The sequence below is a fragment of the Procambarus clarkii genome, chromosome 20 (assembly GCF_040958095.1).
Source record: "Procambarus clarkii isolate CNS0578487 chromosome 20, FALCON_Pclarkii_2.0, whole genome shotgun sequence".
NCBI lineage: Eukaryota > Metazoa > Arthropoda > Malacostraca > Decapoda > Cambaridae > Procambarus > Procambarus clarkii.
Window position 1 is genome coordinate 24,316,975 of NC_091169.1, and position 26,914 is coordinate 24,343,888.

At 44.3% G+C, this 26,914-nt stretch overlaps 1 protein-coding gene and 1 long non-coding RNA gene across 9 annotated transcripts in view; one reads left to right on the top strand and one right to left on the bottom strand.

Moving 5' to 3' along the window:
* LOC138366618 (uncharacterized) overlaps nt 1–613 on the top strand; it is a 120,928-nt gene extending 120,315 nt beyond the window's left edge. Inside the window, exon 3 of the long non-coding RNA XR_011229192.1 lies at nt 476–613. This is a non-coding gene — a long non-coding RNA (uncharacterized lncRNA). The remainder of the gene's footprint in view (nt 1–475) is intronic.
* Klp10A (kinesin-like protein 10A) overlaps nt 1–26,914 on the bottom strand; it is an 84,582-nt gene that overhangs the window by 42,711 nt on the left and 14,957 nt on the right. The window lies entirely within an intron of this gene.

Genomic DNA, 26,914 nt, shown 5'->3' on the forward strand with positions numbered 1-26,914 from the left:
AGTTGGTCTACTCCCGCGGCCTGCGCTCGTTGCCCTCCCTGGTCAAGCCTGGTTGGTCACATTTTGTTACCGAAACATTTTATACTTGTGGCTGAACAATACAAGAAATATTAAAGGCCTACATCGCCCACATGAGGAAATTGCTATCAAACCACGACCACTTTTTGGTATAATCGATTCTCTAAACCTAGTGACCGTACGTCTAATTATGTTACCTGTCAACATCCTCCATAAATCAACAATCTAAACTAAACCAGTATTTACTCACGACTTTAATGAATCTAAACTTACTCAATTTGTATACTGTACATTATTTTGTGTTCTATTGTGTGGCCACATTTAGCACCATATTAATATTTTCCTCGTTAAACCTTTTCATTCATTTGTATACATCAATCACGTATTTCAATCGTCTGGTATGTCATGATTAAGACGTCTTTAACGTTCTAAATATATTTTTTAAATCCGTCTACAGATGGGAGGCTTAGACGAAGATGACGAGGAAGAGCAAGCAAAAATAGAAGACCCACAAGAGCAGGCTGACCTCATGAGAGCAGCATGGAAAGACACTCACGGCATCAAACAGCAGGGCCTTCAACAACTTACACTTACACCGTGTCAACCAATGGACCACAGAGACCGCCGCCTCCCTACTACTAAGCACCCACTCGATAGACCCAACAGCCCTCCAAAACGACCACCCCCCTAACAAGACCCATATCAATGGTATAGATGAGAGGGGGGGGGGGTCAAAGAGCACATTTTCCGGCCGGAAAATTTGTATAGCATTTTGCACTTTGTAACCCAGGTCCCGTCTGCCGTATATCGGCTGTTCATCACTGTCAGTATCACTTATCTGCGCACAGTTTTCCGTTTGTTTCTCTTGGTCATTTCTACCTGAAAAGGCCTGGAATAGTCTTGTCCATCCTCCATCAAAGTCACTGGTCCGTAAGTGACTAACAGGCAGGGGAGGGAGGGAGGGAGGGAATTATCAGGGGAAAGCGTCAAGCCATTACGACTATATGGCACTTGAAAGGTGTCAGGATTTGGGATGGGACGGGGGAAGGAATGGTGCCCAAGATTAAGAGACAGGGGTGGAAGATAACGTTGTAGTGGGGAAGGTGGTGGACGAAGGTGGATATCAACCAAGCAATCAGCCAGCTAGGCTCCTCTGCCCTGCAACCCCCCCCCCTACTCCTGCTGTTTCCCAGGTTTATGACATTTGTCAAAACTCCACATTAAAAGAATGATCTTTATAACCCCAGAGAAAATGGTTTTATTCCACATGTTGGAGGTCACAATCCGTGGGTTGACGGTGCCTGGTGGCTGGGTGTTATGGGTCATACTGGACAACCCGGCCACACCCGCCCACTGCTACATCAACACCTTCACCATATACGGTCATTATAAACCTCCAGTTGTGCGCAGCGTGTGTGTAGAAGACACATTAGGATGCCACGATACGACCACCACCATAAAAGATGGACAAGAGCGAGCTAGCCCAAGTCTCCCCTGGCGGTATGTGTGTGTTGTGCCTTGTCCCGTCACCATGCGCAAGTCCTCTAGGGCGTGGAGTCATTATCATTCTCTTAGTGAGCCTGCGCTCATCTCCTTCCCCTGCAGATTCCACCTCTTTACTCCATGAAAGCACCCCTAAAAAAACTAATTCAAACTCACTGAAGCAAAATGTTAAAAAGCTGCTTGGTAAAAATTTAATGAATTTAGCACACACCAGATATTTGGAAGTGGGGGGGGGGGGGGCGAGATACAATATAAAATACATCCTCGCATACAACACCAACATTACGAAGTTCCTGCGCTTCCATTTGTAATATAAAGATATCGAAGGATAGCTTGGGCGCTATTTTCATTCATTTTCTAGCCAACTGTAAATTTTTCAGTGAGAGGCATTCATTATAAATTCAATTCGGGCACCTGGTAGGTATTCAGGTTTTATAGCCAATTCCTTCCCAGGAGCGTGTGGGGGGCGGCAGGTGTGGGCAGGTGGTGTGGGTAGGTGTGGGCGGCAGCAGGTGTGGGATGAGTCATGGTGGGCACCCTCCACCATGACTCATCCCCCGCCCACGCCCACAATCTATCAAGAAGCCGGCAACTGTCGCCGCACCTTTATAAAACTTGGGTAAGATAAACGTCTGAGCTCCCGGTAATAAAGAGTTGTCGCCGACTTCCCTCCGCTCCCCCCCCCCCTCATGCGTGGGGGGGGGGTGGGGAAACGATTGCGCAAACCACCAGAAAACAGCAGCACGTTAGTTCGTTTATTATGCAGCCCATACCCATCCAGCAGGTGATGGTGGAAAAGGCTACATAATGGTCTCATAATATGACCCCGAAATAACACTGGTAAGCGTGAGAGATTGCCAATTACAACTGATATGTTTCATCCATAATGGTATATTTACTTACCATGTGTGTGAACCATACAACACACACACACACGCGTGCACAACACCTTGCACACGCGATCAGTCATCAGTATGGGAACCCTTAAGATACAAAGTACTCCGTTATAGAGGCCTTTGTAACCTCAAATATGCCCCAAGCGCTTTCGAGCGCTTCTCAAACACTATGATTTGAGGGGGAACTTTGCGAGATTCAAATACCATAAGGGTGATATTAGTTTAAATTATGGCCGTTAATATTTCCTAACCAGTGATGAATTTAGTTGACAAAATTGATCACGCTTCACGGGGGTACGAGCTCAACCTTGCACACTTTCAGTATTAGTGACTCCTACAGCTGGGTCGCCTTCAGTACATCACTGGTACTACTGCACACCAAAGTGGCCCATTGTTCTAAGCTAAGAACATCATTAATATAATTACAGGATGGCCAGTGGGAGGCGGCATCAACCAGGAGGCCTGATCACGAGACCGGGCCGCGGGGACGTCGATCCTCGGAAGCATGACACTATAACCACAAGGCAAGGTACTAGACCCCGCCCCATTCCTTTACACCATGCACTGCAACAAACTATGTGCAGGGGTCTCACGACCGTTGCACGAATGGCGGCGAGAGCAGTAAAGACAGCGTTATGGGACATGAAGTGAGCGACCTTAGTTACTGCCGCCCACCTTCACCTACTGCACGAACAAACTATTTCTAATGTACTCCTTACAACGTGTAAAGAAAACCGCGCATTTCTTTTCCTTTAACGCAGAAAAATTCATTAAAATATGACAACAACACTTTCTTGCCCCAAACTAATGTATTTGGTTAATTCTGTGTGCACACAGCCCCCCCCAGCCACCCATGAACACGTGGACACAGCCCCCCCAGTCACCCATGAACACGTGCACACATGGACGGCAGGTCCTCAGTCAAGTGCAACATGAACACCCATGAACAAGGGGTCTCTTCACACCCACATTCCAAGTTGTTTATTGCCAAGAGGACACGAGCTTAACATTCTTTTCAACAAGTTCCACTTTTCTATAATCACAACATCCCGATTTTGTGTACTATGGATGCCACACTGACACAGACAAATTACAAATCCCATATTTTCTGTCCGCTATACACGAGCTCCCACCAATCCCAGACACACCGCCCCCACAGTACACCCACGCACTCACCCATGCCTCCACCCTTACGTTCCCGCGTCTTAGCAGCCCTTATTTTGGTTCAGTGGGTTGCCCACTCACCCCACAGTACACCCACGCACCCTGCGGCGGCACCCCATCCCCCCACAGTACACCCTGGAACTGGGTCATCTCCCCCCCCCCACACCCCTAAAACCCCACGAATGAATACTGCAGTAAGTCTACAGACCCTAGCGAAGTAGGCCTTATTTACACCCAACTTTATAATCGTATAGACCATCCGCCCTTCAGATTTGTAAAAGTTTGAGGAATCTGCTTTAATGACCACCTGGCACTTGGTGCCACTCCTCTACAACTCTTGCCAACCAACCAATGTTTAAAGATACACACTGTAAACCTAAAATGTTTCCCTATGGGCCAATAGACCATCGTAGTTAACTATTCTCATGTGCTATCTTTATTTTATCATTTCCAAAACTTGGTTTATATTCTCTTCGTTTGTGCCCCCGTCAAATACACACTAATTCCCCACGTTCTATGACTCATAATTTAAGCTTTTATAGGCCTGAGAACGACTATGCTATGAATTAATGACTATAGATCAACTTTTTTGTTGTAGGGTTTAGGCTTAATTTACTGTGGTTCATGGCGATCAAAACCCCACATCATAAACCAAATGAGGTGTTACCCTCGCAAGGAAATGTGCAAGATGACTGGTAATAGGGTGAATACAATGGTGTTTGTCTTAGGTCTTCCAAGCACTGAGGTGGTTACGGAGGGCGTGGCGGGCCGCCTGGGGCGAGGGAGGGAAGGAGGGCGTTAGTAAGGAAAAGGAAGAGTTGAAAGTTAGGGAAGGAGGGGAGGGAGGGATGGAAGGCGTTAGTGAGGAGAGTTGAAAGTAAGGGAAGGGAAGGTGGGAGACATGCTTGAAGACGTGCAATAGGCTTAACAACACTAAGTTAAGAGAAGCAAAACAGCAGCAAGGTCAGCGGGAAGGTCACACGACTCCTCCCACGGCCTCAAGACACTAACCCGCCGTCAACACTTACCTTAAATATAACCATTTACAATTACGTCTAGTATTTGTTTTTAGAATAGATTAATACAAAAATGTACTGCACAACCTTGGGAACTGGGAAGGAATTGGTCGGAATTAAAGAAAAGTAAGACGATTCTTTAAAGATGAAATTTCATAAGTTTCGAGTAAAACACACACGGCAGAGTCCATTCCACAACAGCTGTGGAATGGATACACACATTAATGGAGTGACCATACTTGAAGAGGGACTGGGTGGGGACAACCTGCGCATTCTTCAGAGCAAGAGTCACAGCAGTCTCAACTGTAGCAGCGGCAGCTTGGTGGCGAAACTCCATTCCTTGTCTTATCAGGATACAACAGTGACAGTAAATTATTATTTATGGATAAATTATAGTTTACACTTGGACAATATTAAAAGATACTGGTGTCAAAACTGCAGACACTACTCCACATGAAATCACGTAGCATGGCAGGATATGCAAAATAACCCCGTTGAAAAGCAGAGATGCAATTGATAAGCTGAGAAAGCACTACCAACATCAACGGCCCAAGACTTTTCAACACTACTTCTATATACAAGGAACATAACTGGCCGACTTCTCACGGTGTTCAAAAAGAGAACTATGAACACCCAAAAGATACCTGATCAAGCAGGGTGTGATCGTACGTCATGCTGCGTCCAACAGCCTGGTTGACCAGGAAGGTCAATGTCATGCTGGACCCAGGTTTGATATTCAACAGGTGAAAAATGGTAGGCATTTGCTTCAAGATAAAGACTCCCACAATATTTTCAAACCAGATAAATAAGAGCTAATAATCCAGTTCCTGACAGCGCATGTCACAGCCCCAATTAGCCTAATTAGGGAAACAAATTAAATTAGGGGAATAGTGCATACTAATGACCAAACACAGAGGAGCTTCATTTAGGCGGACAATCCCTCACCGAGATGATAATTACCAAGATGAATCTGAGAGGACCGTCCCCCCCCCCCCCCCAGGAGTGCCACGCCTCATTACCAGCAGCAGGGAGCGGCTCCGTCTGGCACTCTCGTCCTCACAACACTCCTCATGCCACTCCCCTCGCTGTTACCTTGTCATGATTTAGGGGCTCAACGTCCCCGCGACCTGGTCCCCCTACCAGGCCGCCTCCTTGCTGGTCTGGTTCACCAGGCTGTTGGACGCGACTGCTCGCAGCCTGACGTATGAATCTCAGCCTGGTTGATTAGTTATCCTTTAGAGGTGCTTGTCAAGTTCTCTCTTGAACACCGAGAAGGTCGGTCAGTTATGCCCCTTATGTGTAGTGGAAGGGTGTTGAACAGTCTCGAGCCTCTGATGTTGATACAGTTCTTTCTCAGAGTACCTGTTGCACCTCTGCTCTTCAACAGGGGGTATTCTGCACATACTGTCATGCCTTCTGGTCTCATGTGATTTATTTCTGTGTGCAGGTTTAGAACCAGCCCCTTTACTATTTTCCATGTGTCGATTACTATGTATCTCTCCCGCCTGCGCTCAAGAGAACACAGATTTAGGCTCTTTAGTCGGTCCCAATAGTTTAATGTTTTACAGAGTGGATTCTAGCAGTGAAGGATCTCTGTACGCTCTCCAGGTCAGCAATTTCTCCAGCTTTGAAAGGGGCTTTAAATGGCAGTCTTGTTATTTCTAAACAAAAAAATAACAGTAGAGGATTGTGGCCGTTTTTCAGTGTTTTTTCTGGTATTCAATTGATTTTATTCGCCAGTCTTCTAGGGTGAAATTTACAGCACTTATGGCATTTCTTATTTAATGAGCTTTTACACATCAGGATGTACAAATTTAAAATTTGTGGAACATTTACCTGTATTGAGAATATTCAAACTTTCTGGGTGCTAATATCTCCATATTCCACTATAACCATCCAGAAAGTTCATATCTGCATATACCTCCCAGGCATTATATCGGCAGGTGTCCCCATCTGTGTGGCACTCCAGTGGTTACATCACGCCACTCCGCGACCTCACCCCCTCCCAGTAACTTCTGCTGCTTAGGTACTCCCTCTACTGGAGCACTTTCCGTGACACTCCTGCCTGATTCTCCAACTTGTGCACTAGTCTCTTATCGGGTACTGCATCAAACGCATTCTGACAATCCAAAAATATGCAGTCAGCCTCCATCTGATGTTTGTTACCTAGTCATAGAATTTCATAAATGCTGTGAGGGAAGATTTACCATCCATGAATTTGTGCTGATGGTGTGTTACAAAGCCCCTACTTTCCAAATGTGCAATTAGCTATCTCCTCCCTCACCTTAGATGGTATGCAAGTTAGGGACACTGGTCTGTAGTTTAGTGCCTCCTGCGTCTTTCTTCCCTCTCATACATTTGGACAACGTTCGCAACCTTTTGAAGTGTGAGTATGCAGTCTAGAGTCTCATCTGTCATTTCAGAGTCTCATCTGTCATTTCAGAGTCTCATAGTTCGAACTTTTCAATCTTCGAAGTACAGATACTATCCCGATCACAAAACCAGTAGTGTTTGCCTACTACCAATTGCCTGGCAAATTGGCACATTTACTGTGTATGACTGCAGGTCAACACAGCCTGTGAGAGAAGTGTTGCAACTGCAGCACCGTGCAGACACACACACCAGTCCTAGCCAGCACCAGCCCAGGACACCGCTGCCATGACTCACTGCCGGTGCCCCTAGCCGGCGTTTATGGCGTCCTCCCCCACCTCCCCGACAGGAGTGTCACCAATGCCCAAAATACGAGGCGGCTATACATTTTAGTTATGCGAAAGTAATTACTCTATCATAGTGATCGAGAAAACCCTACTGTGTGCGCCTAATGTATAGGTTACTTGTGTATAATGAGAGGATGCAGTGCCCCCGTAATCCACGTTGAATGATTACATGCAGCAGTAACGAGTACAAGGTAGTGTTGCAACACTACCATGGGAAACGCATTAGAAAGGTTAAGCATGGGAGTGCAGGGGGCAGGAGCAAGCGAGCCAGGCACAGGTCTACACGTGCGTGGGCAAGCCACAACAAGGCGGCCCCCGCCGGTCACTCACCCTCCAAGGCCAACCTCCAACCTCCACAAAACCCCTCGCCAATCTTAGAGCTGCGTCTGCTTGTACAATCTGCTGGCAGTGCACATCGCAGGCGAATCTCTGAATTCTAGTATCGCTTAAAACCGCACTCTCTGCACAAGATGTTAACTTCGCTGTAACAAACTGCGTTAGGCCCGGTGAGGCGGCGTGGTGGGTGTGGCAAGGTGGACTTGCCAACAATACGAATCTAAACATGTCTATTGGGAATTTAATTTCAGTGTTAATGCTTTAGAGGAAATAGAGAGATTAAATATATTTTATCAACCCAAAATAGAGGACGAGGCGAGTAGGAGGGGGGGAGGGTGAGGGCGAGGTGGGAAGGATGACGAGAAAGCCAGGCCTTGAGCCAGACAGTACATTATTCACACACAGCCTCATACTGAGCTGCCACAACAACCGTCTAGTGACAATGAATCAAGAGTACAAGTACGAGTGAGCGCGAGGACAAGAGGTACACACACGACTAATATCTAGCCAACATGGAAATGCTCTCCTGTCCACACCACCTTGCCACTGTCAACAATACTCCCCTTGCCAGGGGTGCCTGGTGTGGCGCATCCATTTGTTCACCCGCCCCCTGGTCCCTGTCACAACACAACCTCTCATATCAGCTTGACAATCATGGACCACATTTGGAAACACTCCGGTTGTTATTTCCAGGCGCAACATTTTATTGCCTAGCTAACGAGAGCATATAAAATTATTGTAATTTTTAAACATTTAGATGTTAAACAAAAACAAGTATTAGTGTATATCCCATAAACAACGACGCCTATTGACCCATTATAATAAACATGCCAATAAACATTAGTCATTTATTTAGTACACTTGTCTGGTTAAAAAAAAGTAAGCGACATTTAAGTTGCATTTTGTATTATTCTAAATTTAACATCTTGGCAAAAATTTTGGAAATTTAAATAAATTATAAAAAAATATTAAATTGGAAACAGTTGCCCGTGTCGTAGCGTAGCGACTTGTTACATCGAACAACCTCATTAAAATCGGTAAATCTAACAGTCAACCATTCAAGCACATCAATGACGCCCAGATGTAAAGTTCCCGCCAAAACAGCGCTTGACAATTCCGGTATAAATGACTTCCCATCGACTCTCTCAGTTAATACGTCACGTTAAACAAAATTAAAAAAACCTAGCCGGCAACTTCAGTCTTGTCGCTATATTTAACATGTATCTATGTATTTATGTCTGTAGGTTAGATTAGCACTTTAAAAGCACTACAATCACCTTCTGTGGTTGATTGTTCAATAAATCACTGAACTATATGTTTAACAGATCTCTCACCCTGTCCATGGAGAACAGAAGAAAATGTATATATATTCTCGTTAGCACTGTAAATGTATGGCCACGACTGTGGTAGAAAATAATAATAATAATAATAATAATAATAATAATAATAATAATAATAATAATAATAATAATAATAATAATAATACCCATTACCCGTTGGTAATGTCATCGAGAATTTGTAATTTTTTTCAAATAATACCCGAAATGTTTTCTTGTGTTATAAATAAGTTAATACAAAGGGCAACTTTGACACTCCCCCTATGCATTAAGGGGCATTATTAATAGACCTTTCTTGGACAGGCTACTTTATAAACACCTCTAAAGTTTATCTGATCAAGGACAGATGCCCTTTAGTTAAAAGAGTTATGGTTCCTGCGTCAGACTCGCGTGCAGCTGCGTCCAATAGCCTGATTTGATCAAACCGTCAACCAGGCCAGGTCAGGCTGGGACACAAGGGCATTGATCTAAACTTCTCTAAGATAGGCATGGGGTAAGCCAATGAGTTGAAGAGGAAATCTAGATTTTTAAAAATCAACAAATCCACACTTACCTGTTGCCGACAAAATTTCTGCAAAGACAAATGATATAATACACCAAGTAGACAAAAGCGTCATTCAGCGGATAGCGTGTCCTTATTAAGTACAGAGTCCAAAGAGATCTTTTTGTCCCCCATGCAATCCAAGGGTGGAACACGGGAGTGTGTGGGGACGCGCACCTCAAGCTCCGGCCGGAGAGAAGCCAGGAGCCAGCCAGCCAGGACCGTCACCTTCCCTGCACCTTCCCGCCCACACTACCCCGTGTATGGCGCACTCTCCCTTCACATTTCTCTCGTTTAACACCTACTGTATACCTGAGTGTATGCCGAGTGTATGACCCCAACCTTGGCCTGGCGTCAGGCTGGTCTAGTAATAACCATCTAAAAAGTTGTTGCTTAGAGGATCCCCACTATACATCCAACGCAGTGGATGTGTGGACAGCACTCTAAGACTCGTGGACCTAGGGACCGGGGTTCGATCCCCCGGTACCGCTGGAGAAACAAATGGGTAGTTTCCTCCACCCTGATGCCCCTGTTACCTAGCAGTAAATAGGTACCTGGGAGTTAGACAGCTGCTACGAGCTGCTTCCTGGAGTTGTGTGCGGGGAAAAAAGTAATTGGTAACAGTTGAGGCGGACCGAAAGAGCAGAGCTCAACCCCCGCAAGCACAACTAGATGAATATAGACCGGTTGGTCCACCACTTCCGACAGGAACTTGTCAGTCTGACTGCCAGTCATGGCGACATGGGCAGTAATGCCAAAATGTTTTAGGCCTACACAATTACACATTTTTTTCCCACCATGCCCCTATATTGCTGTATATATACACACTAAACAAATCTATACTGACAATTACCACCAATACAAAAAATCAAATTCGTATGCCTATTTACTAAATATATAGACCTATCTGAACATTCTAATTGTTCAATGTTTATGTATATATTTATACAGATGTACAACATAAGCATTCAACACCTGATATCTAACGAACAAAACTACATTCTTAAAATAGGGCTAATGATCATTAAATACTCAGACGCTCATAAAAATATCCAAATTTCAACACACAAATTACCAGCAAGTCCCCCCCCCCCAGAAGGAAGTAGGAAATGCCCGAGGAAATACTCGAGCTGTTCCCCCTATCTTGAGGTTATCTTGAGATGATTTCGGGGCATTTTTAGTGTCCCCGCGGCCCGGTTCTCGACCAGGCCTCCACCCCCAGGAAGCAGCCCGTGACAGCTGACTAACACCCAGGTACCTATTTTACTGCTAGGTAACAGGGGCATAGGGTGAAAGAAACTCTGCCCATTGTTTCTCGCCGGCGCCTGGGATCGAACCCAGGACCACAGGATCACAAGTCCCGCGTGCTGTCCGCTCGGCCGACCGGCTCCCCTACACAAAATTACAGAAGCACAAGTCTCCTAACTCGTGTTAGGAGGCTAAGAGCTTTTCTTTACGAAGCTCACCCTGAAGCCTTACCCTACTTGTTTTTGCTCCGGGCTCGACCCGCTAATCGCTTTACAACTAGCTGCCCAATTATTGCTGGCTGAACAGGGAAGGGCATCCACCGCGGGCCGCCCTCACCCGGCTGTTTAAGGGGCTTCCCCACCTTGAGGTGACCTGTTCCATTCTTCCCTGTTTTGCCTCATTTCGAGCTCTGGCACCAGTGTCTAATTCCCCACCGTCAAGATTAACCTCGTCTGACGACAGCATTTGCTGCGATACCTCGGGGAATTATCTGGGTTTTATGTTAACGTGTTCTTGGGCAACACCTTGCGGACGTCGGTGTTGAAGGCATCGACGTGTGGGCGACGCGCCATATTCGGGGCCGTCGCGGTCATATCTATCTTTTGCTCGCTTTATTTGCTCTAGACGGCTGGGTACTTTGAGGCCGCCGGACGTTGATTGGCCTTCCCGCCAGCTTTGTCTGCTCGACAGCGATCGTCGTGACATGTTATCCAGTTGATCAACCAACCAGTCTCCTCACCCAATACCTCTATTTTTTTTCTGTACCAATCTATTAAAATGTGACAATAGCACAAATCTGAACATAATATTATTCCTCGAACATCCGTCTCTAAGTTATAAAGGTTGCTGGAGTTCGTACGTTTCTGGTTAGACAAGACAGCAACCTGTTCTCGTTATGGGACGTCGCATTTTGACGTATAATTCACCGGTGGCCAAAAACTGATGTACAAGAAAAAGATAGCGGCTCGCGAATTTGACAATGTTCCATTTTCTGTTGGTGGGTCCTCCGGTTGGTTAGGTTAGGGCACTTTCGTACGACAGTTTCTTTACGTTGGGAACGCTCGCGAGAATGGACTGAAAATATAATTGTTTTTACAGAGTGCAAATCAATGACCAAGGTACAGTCTACTGTGTGACATGGGCGTGTGGAAGGGGGGGGGGGAAGTTACAATTGACAAATGTGTTACATTCAACAATCGACTTGGTAAATGCCAAAACCTGGAAAGGAAAAAACCAAACAGATAAAACTGCATCGAGTATTATCTACAACAACTAGATATGGATCGATCGCAGAGGGTTCGAGGAAGAAATTACCGGACCAATTCCGGCGTAACAATAAAACTAATTTCTAAAATGTTACAATACATTTCCCTATTACTGTTCTTCGCTCACCTAAGTTCTAAGTGCAAGGAGTACCGGTGAATGGGGGACAATACGACACAATGGAAATTTGTAATTAATACAATTTTATAAAAATGCTAAATACACGAGAAGGAAGCCAAGGCTTAACACGCCCCACTACTCTAATGCATTTAAATTGAATTAAGATTGATTGATGAAGATTAAGCCACCCAAGAGGTGGCACGGGCATGAATAGCCCGTAAGTGGTGGCCCTTTTGAGCCATTATCAGTATCAAAAGCTGATACTTGGAGATGTGTGGAGGTGCGACTGCACCCTGCGTGACGGGAGATGTCTCCCGTATCTCACCCCGTTCAGTACAACGTGTTCATATACCACACATCACAAACACCCAACTTACCCAACATTCTGGTTGATAAACATAACCATTTCTTCCTTTACACATTTAGTATTATACCAGATGTGTACACAAACACCTTTATGACCAGGTACGTAGATACAAGTTACAATGCAGACAATTCAACAAAAAGTTGCAATCATGATGCAACCAATCCTTAACTGCACGCCTCTGTTCACCCAGCAGTGAATGGCTACCTGGTTGTTAAACGATTTGGCGGGTCATATTCCAGGGAAAATTAAGATTAAGGACCTGAAACACTATGCGTGTTAGTGGCTTTACAAGCATGTAAAAACTCGTATACATATAAATTAAAAACCCTGTATGATCAATGCCAGTATTTCAAGTGTGAAGCCAGTGCGAAGGGACGTTCTGGGTAGAGCATGGAAACTAGCAAATATAACCAAGACTGTACGGTATATTCCCATGACTCCTAATTAACAATAGGCGACTAATTACTCAAGTCCCAGCCATTTAAGTATCCGGGACTTAAATGGATACAGTAAGTATCCATTTAAATCTTTAGATTCAGGATAAAGTTTTGAACATAGATAAGAACAAAATGTCAATCATGGAAATGAGTGGGGGGGGAGGGGGGGATGGGAAGGGAACGCGCGAGCAAGGTTCCATGCACCAAGATGATTCCCTCCCCCCTCCTCCACCACTAAAGCTGATACACACATCCCAAAAGGAAACTTAATAGGTACCCCGATGCTGTCATCACCGGCCCTCGCACCCTCACACCAACATTAATTACACTTGCCTATCACCTGAAACGCCCCAAACAATGACTTGCATTTAATTACAAAATAAACTAATTTTTACCACAATGTTCCAAAGGCTACATAACCGATACACCCTTAAACCTGCCTACGCCACTGTTGCTCTAAAATTATGAACGCGCTAACAGCAAAGAAAACAAAAATAACAGCTCACGACAGACCTTGACGACCCCTAATGAAAATGAACTAGATTTCAACAAGAGATACAATAACATTCTTCTCCAAAGAGACATGTCTTGCATGGCAGCGTAAATAGTAAATTTACCAAAAAATATGAAACTGGATGAGTCTCTAGCACCATCTGGCGAAGTGGGGTGAGTAGGTGTGTGCCAACTCCCCTCCCGTGTTGCTGGGTCCAGTACCAAAGGGTATGGCATTAGCCGAGGATAGGGAGGCTGAATATTCAGGACTTTTGCATTCAGAGTGGGGGGGTTTTCATGTGGAAATATCGTGAAACAAGTGCGGGGTCCCGGAACTCTACTAGATATATCCTTCTGGTGGATCAAAATCCATGGCCATGCAGACAAACTTAGAACATCTACTTGGCTTGCATTTATAGCATAATTAACTGACATCTTTGGCCACGTAAATTTATTAAAAACAAGGAAATTGTAAATGTCAATTGTCAACACTGCAAAGGATACATGATCAACCGCGCAATTGAATGGATTAACTGAATTGATACATGAATTGATCAACAGCATGATCAATTAATGCGTCAGAACGAGCAGCTATGTCCAACAGCCTGGTTGACCAAACCACCAACTAGGAAGTCTAGTCAGTGACCGGGTAGAGGCGACACTGATCCCTACAACCAACACCAGGCAAGGGCCTAATATGTGACACTTATGCTCAACAGAACATAGGACCCCAAGATTCAACTTTTAACTCTGCGAGGTTTGGTGACCTTCGTGTGCCAGGCTGCGTTAGGATCCGAGATGAGTGCGCCACATGTACTGGCCCTCCACCGTTATTGTTGACCTTTTTATGCTACTGATACATCTGGTGTAACGGCCACATCTCTGAGCGAGCAGATTCAAACTTACCACGATACACTATACGTTTGCACCAACGAAACCGCTTTAGTTTACCACCATCAGCTGACTCCCCTTGTGACTATGTTCAATCATTCACGGTCTTGGGATAATCTACAGCTTACTTACGCGCCAAAACAAACTACCCCAGAGGGGTTCCTAAAGATTAAACACCCCCCTCCCCTACTGGGGAGCTTATTAACTATGTTTCGACGTTGTCTCAGCGAGGCAAGGTCAGAGTGTAGCCGCAGAGCACTGATATTGATCACACGCGCAGATCCCCTCACCTATAGCCTGCACCTTACTCGTCAATACTGCTACACTTACCAAGGACGGAAACTAGCACCTTACTAATTATACTCTCCCGATACATGATCACATGAGAGAAGACTCCTTTGGTTTACATTAGCATGTAAATATGTTTACATGTCCAGGCGTTCCAAATTGTACAGACGGTTCATAATCAATACTGTTCATTGTCGGCACAACCGTACTAAAGAACGAGCCAACTTTCATATGAACACGATACATATACACGTATATACACTTGCCTTCCTCCTCGTCCTATGCACAATCGAAAAATGATTCAGATTGTTGTCTCATTCGTTTAGCCGAATAAACTAATCAGTCAGTCTCCAGAAAATATTACGCGTGCCAACTCCTCTGCAAGTGTTCTGTAGCATGGCGCCATTTGCCAATCATTGTTAGATGAAATGGTAAAAACCTGAAAGTATTCCACCTCCCTCTCCCTATTCTTCCCTCCTTCTACGGCCCTCAATCTCATTTCTAAGCCTAAAGGCACTTCCTCAATCTCATTTCTAAGCCTAAAGGCACTTCCAACTGTGGGTCACACTGGCACGCCTAGCTGACCGCAAAGTTACGCGCACGCCTAGCTGACCGCAAAGTTACGCGCACGCCTAGCTAGATAACAAAACATTAACTCCTAAATATAATTACCCTTATCAATTACGTCATCACAAAATCACCCCCCCCCCCCTCCTCCTCCTCCTCCAAAATGACCAGCTACGCACACGTGTGTAGCGTCACTTACGAGATCTGTTATATAGCACTTAAAACTAAATTGAAGGGTCCACTAACAGCCACAAGGATAGATGCGTATCTGAGGGCCAACTGGCCTTCACTTGCCCCTACCCAAGGCCACCAGATCCCGCGGGAAAGTGTGACACAGCTCACACCAAGATTACAAACTGGGACAAAGTTTGGGTTTTAGACAAGTATTGGTCAGTCTGGTGAGACAACGCTTGAAAGATTCATCAATGATCTGTTTTCGTAAGATTTTTCCGTTTCAACCCGGGCTCGGGCCAGACTTCCCTGGTCAGTAAGGATATTTTTACCCTGCTAAAATAAGCCTTACTATGATGGCTCTTGCCAACAGTGCCACCCTTAAGTACTTGCACGCGAACATCTTGCAGGTACCAAGTGCACATTTTACACTTAAATTTTCACTACCAAGAGCTCAACTAACCCAACTAAGGTGTGATTTTTATATATTTAAATAAATTATGTTTTAGAATATAAGAAGAGAATATTTTAATAAATACATGTTACCGTGTTCCTTTACAAACCAACTAGCTAGCCTAAGGAAAAGACTATGCTTATATTAGTTTTGTATTAGTTTATATTGTATACACCTGTATTAGTTTATCCCAAGAGAGACAATTTGCCGCATTCAAAGTTTTGTTCACTTAAACAATACATCCTAACTATGCTAATTAATCATGACTACAAACAAGAATTTGCATATTTTCTTTCCCACCCCAAGCTTTAAACCTCCTTACCTCTACTTGTACAAGAGATCCTATTCAGAGAATATTTTACTGAAATCATTAACTTTTCTAATCATGGTTTAATGAAAGTCGATCATGTTCATCTATTATATTCATTAAATTTCTTATGACTCCCAAGTTAACAACAATTCAAAGTAGGGAATACTTGTGTCATAAATATATTACTGTATAATTATCTTCCACCAATTTAACAAAATGGCGAGAAAATTTGTATCTAGACACGTCAGAGCTCACTGTTCACTTGGGTCAGAAATCTATATTACAAATCCTTACGATACTCCCTTGTTTACTAAAACCACCTTAGGAGGTCGAACACCCACATAAGACGGCCAGCCAACCCTCTGGTTTGTGAATCTCAAACCATCTAAGACCCACAAATATAACCTGAATAAGGTTAATAAGGTAAAGTTGCATAAATTCCCTGACGTTGGAGCTGGTAATTTTCAGGTGCCTGGGTGACCTTGCATCATTACAGTGTGTGGGACCCCTGGTAACCTAACCCAGCTACCAATCACCACCCACGCAGCCAACCGTTCCTCTCGTCCCCAGCTGGTGTCGACTCACGTCACATGGCAGTGTCCACCATTCATGCTGGCACCCTCCCCCCCGTGTTGACAACTCCTGCCACCCCTACAGGCTATCACAACACTCCCCACAACACTGTGTGCAGATTTTTGCTGAGCAGTACTCCAACTGAGGTAGGCCTACTGTTGCCTTTCAGGGCGTGTGTGTGAGCACACCATAAGGTGCTCGCCTATATATCTTTACTACATTAATATTGTATCATCACCCAAGACTACTACATGTTCAACTAAGTCGGCCCTTGCTGTTATATTTGCATTAAGATATCCAACTATGAAGTCTAAGCTGTGGGCAACATTTCACGAATGAAATAAGCGCCCAGCAATCGCTATCATATCGTCCACATGGATGAATTCATTATTATAATATCTGACCCTGTGGCCCATCACTAGAACCAAGGATTATTTAAATGAGGATTGACACATTTAATCTAAAATAGTGACAAACTATATACCATCGTAAATAAACCTTTTCAAATTTCTGGGTTAGGCTTACAATAACTATGACTCCATAACAAGGAATCAAACTTGAAGGCATGGATAGGGTTGAGCTCCAAAAGAACCGCAGGGCTCGTCCCCGGAGGTTCGCACACGTTTATGTCCGTGTTTTAGTAAATACAAGTCCTCTGTATTTCAGATCTTATGCAGTCCTATAGGCGAAACAAAAGTTCACACGCCACATTCAACTACCTTTAGATTCCCTGGACCACGTAACGCCCCCCCCCCCCTAAAGAGGGGGGCGATGTCAAGGAAGGTAAGGCGAGGTTCTACATGGAACTTTCCAACTTCCTGGCAATGAAAGTAATACAAGAAACGCATTGAATATTCAACTTTTTAACAGGCCCCACCACGCCTAACTAAAGAGAAAGTTTCACGATGCTTTACTTGCATAACGACATAACCTACACAGAGCCCAAGGCATATATGATTTCAACCAAGTGTTCAGATAAATAATACCAGTACAAGAACAGTCAAACTTTAGCTATCCAAATTACTACTCTTAAGCTATTCAAATCACTCCTATACTTATCAACACTTAACCAAAGCATGGTGGCAGTAACTATGAACAAGTTCAGATAAATAATACCAGTACAAGAACAGTCAAACTTTAGCTATCCAAATTACTTAAGCTATTCAAATCACTCCTATACTTATCAACACTTAACCAAAGCATGGTGGCAGTAACTATGAACAAGTTACTTCTCCATCATAATATTTGAGGATGGCATCCCCAGCATCTAGCACCAACCACTCGTGACGCACCACATTGTTCTCCTAAAATCTATCATGCTGAAACAATTCACAATCTAAACTAAATTGAACTTATTCTAAAAAGTGCACGTTTATCCTATTTATACATAAAGATGAAGACGGGTGTACATATTTGTTATCAGCAATGAATAATGATACGAAATGTACACATCATGAGGGCGCCTCTGCCCTATGGCTTATGTCTAATGACTCCTCTGTAGAGTTAACGAAAACTACTCTTGGCAAGCAACAGCTTGTGATAGCTGGAGTGTTTACAGGAGTGACTCGCTGCCACAGAGACCGCTCCCCTCGACCCCATCACTGCCAGAATACAAAGCTAATCTCTCATCACCACTTTAGTCAAGTTACACTCTTCATAAAACTGACCACAAAAATGTTTAAGTATTTACAGTGCTACATTCCAGCTAACTATGCAAACATGTCTATACACAATGTCAGTCAGTCAGTCTCAAGTAAATCGTCACCTTATATTACCCCCCCCCCCCATGCAGGAAGACAACTGGAGGCCGTCACACTCATCCTCTTACCGCAGTCGGCACGTGCAACAAAGCCGTCTACACCTGATGTAGTTGCTGATATTGTAACAAAACCTATAGCCACACTACAAAAACCCGTCCCTCAAACACACACACACACACACACACACACACACACACACACACACACACACACACACACACAAACCGTCCATGTTAAATTATAGGAAAGTCAAGGAAGATTCAATGATGTGCGCAATACAACATATGCAAGACACGGGAGGGAACAACTTGTAGAGATGGTATAGTGAAAGTTCCAACCACATCCCAACGCTAACTTTGAGAAATAAACATCCAGAACAATTACATCCATTACAGGCGCCACCCTATACAGGGAATCGGAATAAAATATATAAATGCCTAAAGGCAGAGATTGAAATAAATTTGTTTAAATTATATTCTGCCAATATTAGTGGATGCATAATGTATTACACAAACTATGTCAGCCACTTGGAGGCCACACAACACCGAATACAAGGAAATATCCGTACCCAGTACGGCCAACAAATTGAATGCACTGAAAGACGACCAGGGGCCAGATTCATGAAAGCACTTACGCAAACACTTACGAACGTGTACATCTTTCCTCAATCTTTGACGGCTTTCGTTACATTTATTAAACAGTTTACAAGCATGAAAACTTCCCATTCGACTGTTATTGTTATAAACAGCCTCCTGGTGCTTCGGAGCTCATTAACTGTTTAATAATTGGAAACAAAGCCGCCAAAGATTGAGAAAAGATGTACAGGTTAGTAAGTGTTTTGGTGAATCTGACCCCAGATTCGACTAAGATTTTCAACGTTAAAATAGCTAAACTGTAAAGCAACAGACAATAAGGGTAGTAGGCGGGGGCATAAAGAGCTATACCCCGCTCCCCCCTGTAGACACAGTTAGGCAAGTCCAACAACCTAAGGAAGCCTCCACCCTCGCCCACTTATCATGCCGGGTGTGACTAAGGTTGCGGGGGTTCCCTGCTGTCACGGTGAGGAAGGTGGCGCGGGGAGCACCCACCACCTCCCAACCACTGACCTGCCTCATCACCACACTCACCTGCAAAGATAAATAATGCACATTAGCACACTAACTCATCCCTGAAACTAGGTAAACAGTATACACACGGGAATTCAGAACTAACGCTGTTGTATATATACAGTACACAAACAATTATTTATTATTATTATTATTATTATTATTATTATAATATATATATATATATATATATATATATATATATATATATATATATATATATATATATATATATATATATATATATATATATATATATATATATATACACACATATATATATATATATATACACACACATATATATATATATATACACACACATATATATATATATATACACACACATATATATATATATATATATATATATATATATATATATATACATATATATATATATATATATATATATATATATATATATATATATACACATATATATATATATATATATATATATATATATATATATATTAAAATCCATACAGCTGCACATGGTAACAAGGTTCGCCAATTCCCAACCAGCAGGTTCATACTAAATTAATCAATAATTAACGAGAAAAAAACTGGAGACAATGAAATAAATAAGAATTTGCAAGATAAGTAGGTAGCTGTAGAGAGTGAGGGGAGGGGAAAGTGTGCGTGTGATCTTTGTCATCAATAATACATTTATAAAATCATTAAATCATAGCACACACACTAACAGGATCCTTGGCATGGTTGTAAAACAAGAGGTTTAGTGAGAGAATGTGAGAGAGAGAGGGGAGGAAGACAGGGCAATACTAATAAGCTTACAGCACCAATACTTCTGTACAGTGTGAAGTGTTTGTTTATTTTTTAGTTGAAATAAGTTATGTCTTAACCCCGTAATAAAAGGTATAGTTTTGTTGGGTGTGCGGAGCTGCTGCTCAGTCATTAAAGTTTCCTTGTACAGGTGAGAAAGATACACACTGACAGACAGGCCTGCAGGTGAAAACGTGACGAGTATTGGAGGAGCCGACACTTGTTCGCAACGAGGTTCTTGCAAATACTCTTGAGACACATTGAGACGAAGCTTGCTTAGTTCATTGGGAAACCTGTGGAGTATTTTCAGAGAAGAAAGGTCCAAATGGAATTATCAGTGAAATTTTCTAGCAAATCAACCTCTGTTTATAATGAAAGTGCAAGTGCCATCCCATCTAGTAGCTTATCGTATAGATAAAGTGTAATAACTACGGTGAAAAACTTTATTCTTCCAGCAACTGTGGATAGTGAGTACAGTTAGTTATGAAAAGTAAGATTAAACGTGTCGGCGGATTAGCGATATTGTATTAGACAATTTCAGCTGGTTTCACGTCTCCAGTTCTTGAAGATTTTGTTATCCAACTGTATGAAACTACCAACATCTAATTACCCAATCTTGGTACAGTATATGAGAGCCATTCATGGCAAGAGGATTACTTGCATAATTTATTGTGCTGCTTGACCTTACCTACACATACGACAGGGTAAAAAGATTTAGTGTTGAATGACTGTAGATGTAAAGTACAATTGAGCGAATTGCAATAGAGTTACAACTGGCGGAGCAACAAACAAAAGTTGGGTTGAGCAAAATATTAGAGGTAGCAGGTAATGCCAGACCTTCGAATCATTGTTTCATTCACCGTGAAGCTCTGGCTCCCAAAGGATTCACAGACTGATCAAAGGAAGATAATTGAATGCAGGCGATGAGTCAATAACGTGGCTGAAGTATGTTGACCAGACCACACACCAGAAGTTGAAGGGAGGACGACGTTTCGGTCCGTCCTGGACCATTCTCAAGTCGATTGAGAATGGTCCAGGACGGACCGAAACGTCGTCGTCCCTTCAACTTCTAGTGTGTGGTCTGGTCAACAAGATAATTGAATGAATGTTTGAACAACTTCCCTTAAACATGGGAGCTGACCAATCACAACTATTGTATCATACGCAAGTCGTGAGGTTACTGTATAAAACTTGGCTGGTTTGCAATGGAAAAAGAATCCTGTATTAGAACATCAAAACAAGAATTAAGTTAACTGCAGAAGGTCTACTGGTCCATACGTTGCAGCTCTTTGTTGTATCCACCCAAACAGTCTGAAACCGACGCTTGAAACAAAGTGATCCCAAGTATATAATCTTACTCGGTAATCTGCTCCATAAATCAACCAAGCCAGTATTTACCCAGGTCTTTCCCTAATGTCTTTAAGGATATGTACTTCTACCAAAGTGCACTGCAAGCATAGTATATATCCTGACAGTATAGCATTACTACAAAATACAAGGCAAGATGATAGTGAGGAACAAACATGACGGCAGGAAACCAGCAGGACGGTGCGGCGCGAGAACAGCGCCATGATATTTCAACGCCCTTAATAATGTCCCGGAATTTCGCTCTTGGCGGGAAACATGCCAGCATATATGGACGGACTGTCACCTATAGTGCTCTAACATGAACCTAGGTTCCCTAAAATTATTTAATTTATGAAGCGTTTCTTGACTTTACATATAGGGGGTTACTTATGATACAGAGAGATGTCCAAACAAATGAAGGGTGGGACGGATGACCGTCCAGAACACCATTCCCGTTACAATGACCCCTACACGCGTTCGCGCGCGCACCCTCCTTCCCTCCACAAGTTGACAGCTTCTCACATACCAGCCCGTCCATGCAATAACCCCCCCCCCCCCCCCATCCCTGAAGATTTAATCTTTTTATATCGACATTTTCCTGGACATCTGGGATATATTCAGCAAGAGAAGTACCCCACTTGTGTGTATATATAGAAGGTTTACATTTGTTTTAAACAAATCCCTACGGGCTCATAGACCATGTTACTTGGAACTTTTTGTTTTGAGTTGCTGAATCTAAAACATTTGTCCTAAACCACTTACGGGCTATTCATGCCTGTGCCACCTCTTGGGTGGCTTAATCTTTTATCAATCAATCCTAAACTATGTCCAGGATCAAAATACGTGTTTGATAACTTGTTTGTTTGAGCTACTGTGGTGGTGGTGGCGTCAACCGTCTCGAGGTTGATGGGCTCTAAGGCGACCACCAACTCAAGCCCGAAATGCACAAACTGCGAGCAGCAAACCCTGAGCGTCTCGGCTCCGGCGCTCATGAGTGTAGAGTGAAAACTTACAGTAACGGTGCCGAACACCTGCTGACGTCACACGCACCACTACCATTAACCTTAACATTTCAAAACTAGACGGCATGGAATTTAGATGTGTAACTTGTGTGAATAATGTTTTGCGGAAAGTTGGTGTATTATTAGTGTGTTTAAGCGATTTGATAGGAAAGTTACACTATTCCCACTGTGCGCCTCAAGCTCTTTTCAAGCTTCAATGACCTGATAACTATCTGGTGGCGTATAGTGAAGTCATCGGATCTGCATAAAATATTTTTTAAACTGTAGGTTAGTCTAAAAATCTTTACTTGAAGAGTGAGAAACAACCCGGAGCGGAGAGGGGCTCAGTCTAACAGGGTTCATTCATAGAGGGAAACAAGTCTACCTTGCCTCGAGATGGTTCCAGGGATCAATGTCCCCTCGGCCAGGTCTCTGAGCAGACGACCTGCTTGATGGTTTGGCAAACCATGTTGTGGGACGCCGCTGCACGCAGTCTGACGTAGGGGTCACAGCCATGTAGATCAGGTACCCTTTGGAGAGGTTCAAAAATGTTCCACTACTGGTTCCCAGATGGGCAGACCTCACAGTCTGACCTCATAGACCGCTAGAAAAAAGCTGTCCCAACATAAGTTTAAGTATAATTTACTGTACCCATAAATTAAATGTGCTCATCTCACCTACCCCCTCAAACCTAAATATTAGGCAACAGAAAATATCCATAAAGATCCTTCGTCGGCGGAAAACAAAAACGAAATGTACCGGAAGACGACTGAGCATGCATCGGAGCCTCCAGGGAGCACCGTAGACAATGCCAACGTCCACATCCCCCCTGGTCGACTCCCTCGCTGGGAAAACCCACTACTCACCGCAGATTCGCCAATACCGGCACATCAAACTTACTATCAGATTGTAACAATAGCTCGGTTCATGTGCTGCACCTTTGAAAGTTAGTCCTTTGTATGAATGAAGCGGTCCATGTGCAAACGAAATCTGTTGTTCAAAATAATTGTGGCGAATTAATGTTGCTGCGTAAAGTGGAAGAGTTTTCAACATTTCGTCAATACACGAGCTGTCACGAGAAGTCAGAGGTCGTATTGGATCGTAGGTTAAGGAGGGCTAGGAGAGAATGGGAGGACAAAGAATGAAGTTGGAAAATGGGAAGCCAGAGAAAATTATTGAGATTTAGAGACTTAGTAAGGAATGAAAATGGCGTGAACACTTTCTTTTGCGAAATTCCCGTAGGATACTTTGAGGAATGCCTTGGTATTGTTTTAAGCAGTAGTTTACGGTTTTAGGTAGAAGTTTATTAGTGCAGCATAATGCATTTTACCGAAATACCACCAAAAATGCAGAAAACTCCTCTTAATAAGAAGTAACAAATGATTATAACACTATATAACTAACTTTTAACTCGTTATTATGTTACGTAACTCTTAAACTTTTCACATTTTGTATTCAAAACAAAATGGGCATATTTTTTTATATTTTAAGGATTTTATCATTCAATTATACAATACATATGCCTAACATAGGCGCTCTCTAGCCGAGGAGAACAGGTGCGTGAACTACTGTAGCAGTATATGTTCTACACGTATGCAGTGTTGCAGAGAATGACCACCTTTTTAACATGGCGAACATGATGAGCACGCTCTCACGGAGCAACATGTGCTCACAAACACAGGCAGGCACGTCTGCACATCTCGGGACATTTGCATGGAAGTAAATCCCAGCAAATTTTTTTTTAATTTTGCCCCGAGGGGCGAGTTTATTAGGCTGCGCCACTACCAGCAAAACTGATTTTAGCTCGCACCTTCACTTCGCTAAATTTAATGTATGTTAAATACAAAATCTGAACCAATCAAGTGATATTTACACACAAAACTCTGCATTATTTTGGGGGTCGAAGACACGACAAGGCAGATGAAAGTTAAAGCATGATTAAAGTTTCAAGTGGTAATGAGAACTTGCCCTGGTGCTCCAGCACGCATCAGCGACTGCCTTTGTGGGAGTTCCCTCATTACCACTATTCAAAAATAATGTACATTCTAGCCAACTTTCGTACCTTTTCCTTCCATCACACGAAGTCTACTTTTGTTTATAGCCAAACTGTACGAAACTTAGGCAGAGACCAACTTTAATTTGACCTTTCGTAAAAGGTGTGTTTTGTGAGGCAGGGAAGGTGTTGGGCCAATGGTAGGGTGGGGGAGAGAGGGGGGATGGTGTTGGGCCAATGGTAGGGTGGGGGAGAGAGGGGGGGATGGTGTTGGGCCAATGGTAGGGTGGGGGAGAGAGGGGGATGGTGTTGGGCCAATGGTAGGGTGGGGGAGAGAGGGGGGGATGGTGTTGGGCCAATGGTAGGGTGGGGGAGAGAGGGGGATGGTGTTGGGCCAATGGTAGGGTGGGGGAGAGAGGGGGATGGTGTTGGGCCAATGGTAGGGTGGGGGAGAGAGGGGGGGATGGTGTTGGGCCAATGGTAGGGTGGGGGAGAGAGGGGGGGATGGTGTTGGGCCAATGGTAGGGTGGGGGGAGAGGGGGGGGGATGGTGTTGGGCCAATGGTAGGGTGGGGGAGAGAGGGGGGGATGGTGTTGGGCCAATGGTAGGGTGGGGGAGAGAGGGGGGGATGGTGTTGGGCCAATGGTAGGGTGGGGGAGAGAGGGGGGGATGGTGTTGGGCCAATGGTAGGGTGGGGGAGAGAGGGGGATGGTGTTGGGCCAATGGTAGGGTGGGGGAGAGAGGGGGGGATGGTGTTGGGCCAATGGTAGGGTGGGGGAGAGAGGGGGGGATGGTGTTGGGCCAATGGTAGGGTGGGGGAGAGAGGGGGATGGTGTTGGGCCAATGGTAGGGTGGGGGAGAGAGGGGGATGGTGTTGGGCCAATGGTAGGGTGGGGGAGAGAGGGGGGGATGGTGTTGGGCCAATGGTAGGGTGGGGGAGAGAGGGGGGGATGGTGTTGGGCCAATGGTAGGGTGGGGGAGAGAGGGGGGGATGGTGTTGGGCCAATGGTAGGGTGGGGGAGAGAGGGGGATGGTGTTGGGCCAATGGTAGGGTGGGGGAGAGAGGGGGGGATGGTGTTGGGCCAATGGTAGGGTGGGGGAGAGAGGGGGATGGTGTTGGGCCAATGGTAGGGTGGGGGAGAGAGGGGGATGGTGTTGGGCCAATGGTAGGGTGGGGGAGAGAGGGGGATGGTGTTGGGCCAATAGTAGGGTGGGGGGAGAGGGGGATGGTGTTGGGCCAATGGTAGGGTGGAAGGCGTCGGGCAATGGAAGGGTGGGGGTGGGGGAAGAGTAACGAGGCGGCGGCGTGGGGTGGAGGTGTTAGAGTAACGAGAAGGAAGGCGAGTAACGAGTTCAAGAGATATTGTAACAACTTCGGTAACAGTGCTGTAAAGGCAGCTGTGTCCTGTCAATTTTTGTTCAGCCTGTTCATGCCAGCCTGCCGCTCCCCCTCGCGCGGTCCACGTGGGACGGATGGGCACCTCACAGTAGTTGTATAAACAGCTGGAAGGGGTGGCGCCACCTCTGGCGTGGGCGTGTCAGCATGTGTAGCCAATCAGCGCACAGGAAAAAGGTCGCTTCACAAACTACGAAAAAACACACAGACATCACAATAGCGAAAAGTTACTGGCGGTAAACGAGACGGAAGGACTTTACAATCAAGTTTGAATTTATTTTTTTTTTCCCAAAATATTGTTGGCAGTCTTGCAACAATATAAAGATACTACAGTATATAGAAATACATAGATAAGATGCTACAGAAAGATTTCAGTATCTTATGAACATTTTGATATTCTCCGACGACAATGGATTTAAGTTCTCAAATTCCACTAAGCAAACCTTGTAAAGCAAGCAAGCCGACACACTATACCAACATTGAGTAATTTTGAGGAACAGAATTCCCCATGATCCTGAAGCACCAAGCCTACAACATACAAACCCCATGACCTGAAGCACCAAGAGAGAGAAGGGAGGATGGTGAGGACTGGTGGGTGGGAGCCACCGTTGGCTTGGTGGCCTGGCTAGCGAGGCGCCCGGGAACACCCCCCACACACCGTGACTCATAACATTATCCTAAACCTCTCTCATGGCTCAGACTTTGGCCCTCCCCTCTACATTCATACAAACATTTGGTATATCATTCTTCTAGATTTATTTAACATACGTACTTGCACAATATATACATACATTTCTAAATTGGTTCTGATTACAG